We start from the raw sequence: 10,993 nt of genomic DNA on the forward strand, positions 1-10,993 counted from the left end.
CCTTCCACCGGGACTGTGATCAAGTTTAATATGCAGCACGGGTGGGGCTTCATCCGAGATCACCGCACCCCAGGCGACGTCTTCGTGACAAGAAGAGACGTTGAGTCCCACCTACCGGAGGGACACAGAGGACGTGACCTGTATATAGGGGACGAGGTCACCTTCACCCGGCACAAGTGTGCCAAAGGACCCTACGCCCTCCATGTGCATCGCCTGACGGAGGAGGAGCTGCGGTGTGAGGAGTAGCAAGAGGACCCGGACGGGTCTGAAGCTAAAGTGAATCACAAAGAAAGAGCAGGAGGACGTCGTCGTTGAGTACAGCGGAGTAGAAGCTGTATATAGTTGCCCGTCGGGGCACAGTGAACTGTTGTTGCTATTATAGTCCCCGTTGGGACCAGCAAATTGAACTGTTACCCGTATTTCCCTTAATCCCACTGACCGAGGACTGAGAGCGGTCATCCCTTTCCTATATACCTGGCCGAGGACTGAGAGCGGCCATATCCCTTGTATATAGTTGCGCTTCCTAAGGCGCCCCCTACCGGTTTTATAGGAAGACCATTTTTCTAGAGAAACTGTTGCACTTTTCCCGGGCACACGTTGCACAGTGTCCGGAGGAGGAGCTAGAAGACGAGAATGTTATTTATATGAAAAGTTTTATGATGCTGCTAATATATGTTGTTTTATATGTTTTATTATGTTGTTTATGCAAAAGTTGTATGTTTTGGTGTTGTTTTATATCTTACAGCCCGAGGACGTGCTGTGATTTACCAGGGGGGAATGTAGCACCCTGAGGATTCGGCTGCTACAGGGGTGTTGCACCTCAACCCAGAGGTGTGATATTCCACTCCCGAGTAAGGATGGAGTGTGGAACTGAGCTCAGAAAGCTGCATGCACTACACACATCCCATTTCCGAGGAACAGACCAACGGTACTCCCACTTAGAAATGTGCAGGTACGACAGAGTCTGTTCCTGGCTGGAGTGGGAGGGGGGTGGTACATCCCAGTAGTGTAGGGGCAGATAGGGGGAGCAGCCTGGGTAAAGATAGGAGCTCATTGGGTGCTGGTCACCTGAGCTCACACATAGAGGGAGTATTTAAGGTGGGCACCATCTAAGATCAGGGTCAGTCAGCCAGTCTTTGCAGAGAAGCCAGAGGAGAGGAAGAGAGCAGAGGAGCAGAGCAGCCCCAAGGCCCAGAGAGAGAGAGAGGAGCGAGAAAGACCCAGAGGGGGAGACAGAAGGAACTCTGAGAACCCAAGTACAACCCTAGGGTGAAGAGTTGGCAACAGGGTACCGGATCCCAAACTGGTGGGGGCTAAAGCATACCTCAGCCAGAGACCGGAGGCCGTGGGCAGGATCTGCCACGGCCACCCACCACATCCACCCTGAAGGCAAACCACGTGTAGGGTCAGGGAACCCAAGGCCAAGGGTCTCCCAACAGAAGGCCCGAGGGAGCTGGACCTAGGTGGATCCCTGGTGGGGACGGCCAGAAGAAAGGACAAGAAGGAGGGCTCAGGGACACGCTCCGGACTTGCTTGGGGGTTGGCTGAATCCAGGACCTGGTGGACGCAGCACGGCTCGGGTGGTCACTCAAGGCCGGAGTGACCGGAATATCTGCAGTAAGTAAACACCCTGAACTGCACAACCCGACTCTGTCTTTAATTATCATCTACGCTGCACCACCACAACCCCCATCCTCTGCACCTGACCCCCTGAGGCCATACCCCTCCCGTTGGGGGTTATACTATCTAAAGCTGCACCAACACCATCAGCCTCAGCGGACCCTGCTGCAGCGGCGGCCGTAGTGACCGCAATCCAACGGGTGGCGTAGTCGACATAACGAACTTTGTAACATCTGTAGGACTGCCACATACTCTGAGCTTGACACCCTGGGCACGGACCGGGTCACAGCCACTCGGAGACTACAACCCCCATCTGATCCGGCTCCGGGTATTCCCCTAAAGAATATGGCCCAGGGGGCGCGTCACGTTCACCAGGTACCTCTGTGGCGACTGAACCTTCAGGGGCGCCACACATACAGTGTCAGGCTGCTTATGGCCCGCCAGTAAGATTGACTCTGGGGGCCCACTGTTCACCTACTGAACATACAAAAACGGAACTCTGTTTCTATATAATGATACATTGGGTGCGTGATGAATGAATGATGAGCTGCTGCTTTGTCTGTACGTAGTGAGTCAAGTATATTGTGCCAACTACTGTTCATGTAGGGTAGTGGAGCCCACCGGGGGATTCACCTTTTGCCCTTTGGGCCAGTCCGAGCTTGTGAGCAGATGTCACTTTGATTACATGTGTATTGGTGTTAGAGATGTGCAGGACTTCAGTCCTGGGGTTGTTATCACTGGTCCTCCACTGAGCACCTGACTGTCAGAGCTGTGGACAATGAATTTAATGGTAAAGCAAGGAGTTGTAGATGCAGTAGATGAGTTTAGTGCCTGGACAACCTGATATTGGCATCGTAGGCATAAGCTTGTCTGTAATGAAAGTGTGATGAAGGTCTGGAGTGGGCAGAGGACAAGGGGTTGTGGAGATCTTGTATGGTGTGGGTCACCAAGTATGAAGTGGTAGAATAAATAATGAACCAGCATCAGGTTGTCTGCACCCGCGGCTCATTTATGTGTGTGGAGAGTAAAGGTAAACTCATCTGGTCTTATCCAACAGAAGAACAAATGACTCCAAAATTATTTATAAATGTACTGCAGCTAGAAAAGTGTCAGGACATGCAGAGCATCACAACTATGATAGAAAGATGTAATGACATGCAGAGCATCGCAGCTATGATAGAAAGGTGTCAGTACATGCAGAGCATCGTAGCTATGATAGAAAGGAGTCAGGACATGCAGAACATCACAGCTATGAGTGAACGGAGTCAGGACACACAGAGCATCGCAGCTATGATAGAAAGGTATCAGTACATGAAGAGCATCACAGCTATGATAGAAAAGTGTCAGGACACGCAGAGCATCACAGCTTTGAGAGAAAAGTGTCAGGACACGCAGAGCATTGCATTGCAGCTATGATAGAAAAGTGTCAGGACTAGTGATGAGCGAGCACTAAAATGCTCGGATACTCGTTGCTCGGGTCGAGAAAATTGGAATACTCGGGTGCTCGACCCGAGCAACAAACCCAATGTAAGTCTATGGGAAACTCGAGCATTTTTCCGGCGGCTCCCCCCGGCGGTCTGCAGAGGGCCTAAAAATTGCCCAAATCGATGTGAACAGTGCTCAAATGACATGGGGACAGCATGGGGAAGACCCCTGGAAGCATCTCTGACTCCCAAGTCACTGCTGTCAACAACGTTGTCAGAGTATTATGCGACTTTTACGGACTCACAATAAAACATACAAAAACTAAACCAAAATGGATTTTCCTGGGAAATATGGTAAGGAACTTCCTTTCCAGGGTAATGACTTGTATATAAAGCAAAATAAATAACGAAAACCAAAAATACTCCTCCACACCTTGAGCTATGTTCACATGTAGCGTTTTTGCACTTTTGAATTGCTTTCAACCAAGACAAATGCATTCACTAGGAAATGTCATTTTAACATTTTACAACCTTATCTGGCCATGTGGTGTGAGAGCATCACAGCTATGATAGAAAAGTGTCAGGACACACAGAGCATTGCAGCTATGATAGAAAAGTGTCAGGACACACAGAGCATCACAGCTATGATAGAAAGGAGTCAGGACATGCAGAGGATTGTTGCTATGATAGAAAAGCGTCAGAACACGCAGAGCATCACAGCTATGATAGAAAAGTGTGAGGACACGCAGAGCATGACAGCTATGATAGAAAAGTGTCAGGATACAGAGAATCGCAGCTATGGTAGAAAGGTGTCAGGACATGCAGATCATCGTAGCTATGATAGAAAGGTGTCAGGACATGCAGAGCATCACAGCTATGATAAAAAGGTGTCAGGACATGCAGAGGATCGTTGCTATGGTAGAAAAGTGTCAGGACACGCAGAGCATCACAGCTATGATAGAAAAGTGTCAGGACACAGAGAATCGCAGCTATGATAGAAAGGACATGCAGATCATCGTAGCTATGATAGAAAGGTGTCAGGACATGCAGAGCATCACACCTATGATAAAAAGGTGTCAGGACACACAGAGGATTGTTGCTATGATAGAAAAGTGTCAGGACACACAGAGCATCACAGCTATGATAGAAAGGTGTCAGGACAACGTTGCTATGATAGAAAAGTGTCAGGACACGCAGAGCATCGCAACTATGATAGAAAGGTATCAGGATACGCAGAGCATCGTAGTTATGATAGAAAGGTGTCAGGATGCAGCTATGACAGATAGAATGTATAGAACTTAAAGGGTCTTCTAAAACCATAGTGCAGATTGTACAGGACACGTGCATGGTTCTTCTCTCGATCGCTCAGAGCACAATGGAGGTTACACAGCATTAGCTGATGGTTATAATATAAGAAATGAAATAGCACCTTGAATTCAGGATCGATAGCATTTTATTGGCGGACATTTCATGGCGTTCTGCGTGAGATGCTCGCAGTTTTTCAGCTGCAGTGGATGTGTGCGGATATTTGTTTAGAATTGATTATTTTCTTAATGCAGTTACATTCAGCTGTTAAGATACCAGAGAGAGAAACAGGAAATTATCTGCAGAGCTTATCAATATTTTTCTGAAATTTAAAACATTTGTTGTGGTTTCTCATGCTGTTCTTCAAGCCGAACATCAGATATTTCTCTCTTCATCCTAAAGTAATGGCCAACAATTAAAGAGCTACAGGTTGTAAACCAAACAGCTCATGCAAATTGGCACAAAGGACGGATGTCTCTATACAGTGGGGAAAATAAGTATTTGATACTGCTTTGATTATTTTTTAATCTAAAAATAAAATCCAGAAAATCACATTGTATGATTTTTAAATAATTAAATTGCATGAAATAAGTATTTGATCACCGACCAACCAGTAAGAATTCTGGCTCTCACAGACAGATTACTTTTTCTTTAAGAAGCCCCCCTACTCTGCACTCATTACCTGAATTAATTGCACCTGTTTGAACTCATTACCTGCATAAAAGACACCTGTCCACACACTCAATCAATCACACTCCAACCTCTCCACCATGGCCAAGACCAAAGACCTGCCTAAGTACACCAGGGACAAAATTGTAGACCTGCACAAGGCTGGGATGGGCTACAGGACAATCGGCAAGCAGCTTGGTGAGAAGGCAACAACTAATGGCACAATCATTAGAAAATGGAAGAAACACAAGATGACTGTTAATCTTCCTCAGTCTGGGACTCCATGCTAGATCTCACCTCATGGGGTAAGGATGATTCTGAGAAACGACAGGAATCAGCACAGAACTACACGAGAGGACCTGGTCAATGACCTGAAGAGAGCTGGGACCACATTCTCAAACATTATCGTTCATAACACACTATGCAGTCATGGATTAAAATCCTGTAGGGCACGCAAGGTCCCACTGCTCACGCCAGCACATATCCAGGCCCGTTTGAAGTTCGCCAAAAGGAGGCATGGGAGAAGGTCATGTGGTCACATGAGAATCAAAATAGAACTTTTTGGCATCAACTCCACTTGCCACGTTTGGAGGAAGAAGAAGGATGAGTACAACCTCAAGAACACCATCCCAAATGTAAAGCATGGTGGAGGAAACATAATACTTTGGAGCCACTTTTCTGCAAAAGGGACAGGACGACTGCACCGTATTGAAGGGAGGATAGATGGGGTCACATATCGCGAGATTTTTGCCAACAACCTTCTCCCCTCAGTAAGAGCATTGAAGATGGGTCATGACTGGGTCTTCCAGCATGACAATAACCTGAAACACACAGCCAGGGCATCTAAGGAGTGGCTCCGTAAGAAGCATTTCAAGGTCCTGGAGTGGCCTAGCCAGTCTCCAGACCTGAACCCAATAGAAAATCTTTGGAGGAGCTGAAACTCAATGTTGCCCAGTGACAGCCCTGAAATCTGAAAGATCTGGAGAAGATCAGTATGGAGGAGGGGGCCAAAATCCCTGCTGCAGTGTGTGCAAACCTGGTCAAGAACTGCAGGGAACGTCTGACCTCTGTAATTGCAAACAAAGGTTTCTGGACCAAATATTAAGTTCTGTTTTTCTGTTGTATCAAATACTTATTTCATGCCATAAAATGCAAATTAATTATGTAAAAATCCTACAATGGGATTTTCTGGATTTTATTTTTAGATTCAGTCTCTCACAGGTGAAGTGACCTACGATAAAAATTACAGACACCTCTCCGTTCTTTGTAGGTCGGAAAACTTGCAAAATCGGCAGTGTATAAAATACTTATTTTTCCGGCTGTATGTACAATGGAGCATAAATTCAGAGGCATAAGGAAATACAGTAGTCAATAGAATTGGATATTCAGATAGACAGATAAATGACTGCAGTACTGAGAAAACGCCGGCAGAGGCTGGACACACAGTGACATTTAATGACTTACAAGTGATATCATCTCTGATTGGAGTTGTTGCCCTTATTTTATATTCTCCAGACCTTCATGACTTCTTTCAGCTCGTTCTTGTCTCTGCAGACTTTGCCACCCAGACATCTTCAGCTCTTCAGCCTTCACTCATCATAAAATATATACAAAGTAAAAATTCTCAACTCCAAACACTGTGCCCCTTGAATCAGGGATGGACACAGTAAGAAAGGGGCCCTTTGCTGTCATCATAATGAACAATTCCACATGCTTTGAAAATGGAAATTGGCCCAATTACTTCTCGGGCCTCTGTGCATCTGCACAGATTACGCCAATGGTATGTCCACGCCTGACCTGAACATAGCTGTATTCTATGTCCCCCCTATATATATAGCTCTTCATTCTGTGCCCCCTGTACATATCTCTACACTCTGTGCCCCCTGTACATAACTCTTCACTCTGTGCCCCCTGTACATAACTCTTCACTCTGTGCCTCCTGTACATAACTCTTCACTCTGTGCCCTTTGTACATAACTACACTCTGTGCCCCCTGTACATAACTCTACACTCTGTGCCCCCTGTACATAACTCTTCACTCTGTGCCCCCTGTACATAACTCTACACTCTGTGCCGCCTGTACATAACTCTACACTCTGTGCCCTTTGTACATAACTACACTCTGTGCCCCCTGTACATAACTCTACACTCTGTGCCTCCTGTACATAACTCTTCACTCTGTGCCCTTTGTACATAACTACACTCTGTGCCCCCTGTACATAACTCTACACTCTGTGCCCCCTGTACATAACTCTACACTCTGTGCCTCCTGTACATAACTCTACACTCTGTGCCGCCTGTACATTACTCTTCACTCTGTGCCCCCTGTACATAACTCTACACTCTGTGCCCCCTGTACATAAGTCTACACTCTGTGCCTCCTGTACATAACTCTACACTCTGTGCCCCCTGTACATAACTCTACACTCTGTGCCCCCTGTACATATCTCTGCACTCTGTGCCCCCTGTACATAACTCTACACTCTGTGCCCCCTGTACATAACTCTTCACTCTGTGCCCCCTGTACATAACTCTACACTCTGTGCCTCCTGTACATAACTCTTCACTCTGTGCCCTTTGTACATAACTACACTCTGTGCCCCCTGTACATAACTCTACACTCTGTGCCCCCTGTACATAACTCTACACTCTGTGCCTCCTGTACATAACTCTACACTCTGTGCCCCCTGTACATAACTCTACACTCTGTGCCCCCTGTACATAACTCTACACTCTGTGCCCCCTGTACAAAACTCTACACTCTTTTCCCCCTGTACATAACTCTACACTCTGTGCCCCCTGTACATAACTCTACACTCTGTGCCCCCTGTACATAACTACACTCTGTGCCGCATGTACATAACTCTTCACTCTGTGCCCCCTGTACATAACTCTTCACTCTGTGCTGCCTGTACATAACTCTTCACTCTGTGCCCCCTGTACATAAGTCTACACTCTGTGCCCCCTGTACATAACTACACTCTGTGTCCCCTGTACATAACTACACTCTGTGCCCCCTGTACATAACTCTACACTCTGTGCCCCCTGTACATAACTCTACACTCTGTGCCCCCTGTACATATCTCTACACTCTGTGCCCCCTGTACATAACTCTTCACTCTGTGCCGTTTGTACATAACTACACTCTGTGCCCCCTGTACATAACTCTACACTCTGTGCCCCCTGTACATAACTCTTCACTCTGTGCCCCCTGTACATATCTACACTCTGTGCCCCCTGTACATAACTCTTCACTCTGTGCCCCCTGTACATAACTCTACACTCTGTGCCCCTTGTACATAAGTCTACACTCTGTGCCCCCTGTACATAACTCTAAACTCTTTGCTGCCTGTACATAACTCTACACTCTGTGCCCCCTGTACATAACTACACTCTGTGCCCCTGTACATAACTCTACACTCTGTGCCCCCTGTACATAACTACACTCTGTGCCCCCTGTACATAACTTTACACTCTGTGCCCCCTGTACATATCTCTACACTCTGTGCCCCCTGTACATAACTCTACACTCTGTGCCCCCTGTACATAACTACACTCTGTGCCCCCTTTATATTAATCTACACTCCGTGCCCCCTGTACATAACTCTTCACTCTGTGCCCCCTGTACATAACTCTACACTCTGTGCCCCCTGTACATAACTCTACACTCTGTGCCCCCTGTACATAACTCTTCACTCTGTGCCCTTTGTACATAACTACACTCTGTGCCCCCTGTACATAACTCTACACTCTGTGCCCCCTGTACATAACTCTACACTCTGTGCCCCCTGTACATAACTCTACACTCTGTGCCCCCTGTACATAACTCTACACTCTGTGCCCCCTGTACATAACTCTACACTCTGTGCCCCCTGTACAGAACTCTACACTCTTTTCCCCCTGTACATAACTCTACACTCTGTGCCCCCTGTACATAACTCTACACTCTGTGCCCCCTGTACATAACTACACTCTGTGCCGCATGTACATAACTCTTCACTCTGTGCCCCCTGTACATAACTCTTCACTCTGTGCTGCCTGTACATAACTCTTCACTCTGTGCCCCCTGTACATAAGTCTACACTCTGTGCCCCCTGTACATAACTACACTCTGTGTCCCCTGTACATAACTACACTCTGTGCCCCCTGTACATAACTCTACACTCTGTGCCCCCTGTACATAACTCTACACTCTGTGCCCCCTGTACATATCTCTACACTCTGTGCCCCCTGTACATAACTCTTCACTCTGTGCCCTTTGTACATAACTACACTCTGTGCCCCCTGTACATAACTCTACACTCTGTGCCCCCTGTACATAACTCTTCACTCTGTGCCCCCTGTACATAACTACACTCTGTGCCCCCTGTACATAACTCTTCACTCTGTGCCCCCTGTACATAACTCTACACTCTGTGCCCCCTGTACATAAGTCTACACTCTGTGCCCCCTGTACATAACTCTAAACTCTGTGCTGCCTGTACATAACTCTACACTCTGTGCCCCCTGTACATAACTACACTCTGTGCCCCTGTACATAACTCTACACTCTGTGCCCCCTGTACATAACTACACTCTGTGCCCCCTGTACATAACTCTACACTCTGTGCCCCCTGTACATATCTCTACACTCTGTGCCCCCTGTACATAACTCTACACTCTGTGCCCCCTGTACATAACTACACTCTGTGCCCCCTTTATATTAATCTACACTCTGTGCCCCCTGTACATAACTCTACACTCTGTGCCCCCTGTACATAACTACACTCTGTGCCCCCTGTACATAACTCTTCACTCTGTGCCCCTGTACATAACTCTTCACTCTGTGCCCCCTGTACATAACTACACCCTGTGCCCCCTGTACATAACTACACTCTGTGCCCCCTGTACATAACTCTGCACTCTGTGCCCTCTGTACATAACTCTTCACTCTGTGCCCCCTGTACATAACTCTACACTCTGTGCCCCCTGTACATAACTCTTCACTCTGTGCCCCCTGTACATAACTCTACACTCTGTGCCCCCTGTACATAACTACACTCTGTGCCCCCTGTACATAACTCTTCACTCTGTGCCCCCTGTACATAACTCTACACTCTGTGCCCCCTGTGCATAACTACACTCTGTGCCCCCTGTACATAACTCTACACTCTGTGCCCCCTGTACATAACTCTACACTCTGTGCCCCCTGTACATACCTCTACACTCTGTGCCCCCTGTACATAACTCTTCACTCTGTGCCCCCTGTACATAACTCTACACTCTGTGACCCCTGTACATAACTCTTCACTCTGTGCCCCCTGTACATAACTCTACACTCTGTGCCCCCTGTACATAACTACACTCTGTGCCCCCTGTACATAACTCTTCACTCTGTGCCCCCTGTACATAAGTCTACACTCTGTGCCCCCTGCACATAACTCTTCACTCTGTGCCCCCTGTACATAACTCTACACTCTGTGCCCCCTGTACATAACTACACTCTGTGCCCCCTGTACATAACTCTTCACTCTGTGCCCCCTGTACATAACTCTACACTCTGTGCCCCCTGTGCATAACTACACTCTGTGCCCCCTGTACATAACTCTACACTCTGTGCCCCCTGTACATAACTCTACACTCTGTGCCCCCTGTACATACCTCTACACTCTGTGCCCCCTGTACATAACTCTTCACTCTGTGCCCCCTGTACATAACTCTACACTCTGTGACCCCTGTACATAACTCTTCACTCTGTGCCCCCTGTACATAACTCTACACTCTGTGCCCCCTGTACATAACTACACTCTGTGCCCCCTGTACATAACTCTTCACTCTGTGCCCCCTGTACATAAGTCTACACTCTGTGCCCCCTGCACATAACTCTTCACTCTGTGCCCCCTGTACATAACTCTACACTCTGTGCCCCCTGTACATAACTCTTCACTCTGTGCCCCCTGTACATAACTCTACACTCTGTGCCCCCTGTACATAAC

Source organism: Phyllobates terribilis, unplaced genomic scaffold (genome assembly GCF_046119375.1).
Source record: "Phyllobates terribilis strain yellow unplaced genomic scaffold, ASM4611937v1 Scaffold_5__5_contigs__length_657084704, whole genome shotgun sequence".
Taxonomy (NCBI): domain Eukaryota; kingdom Metazoa; phylum Chordata; class Amphibia; order Anura; family Dendrobatidae; genus Phyllobates; species Phyllobates terribilis.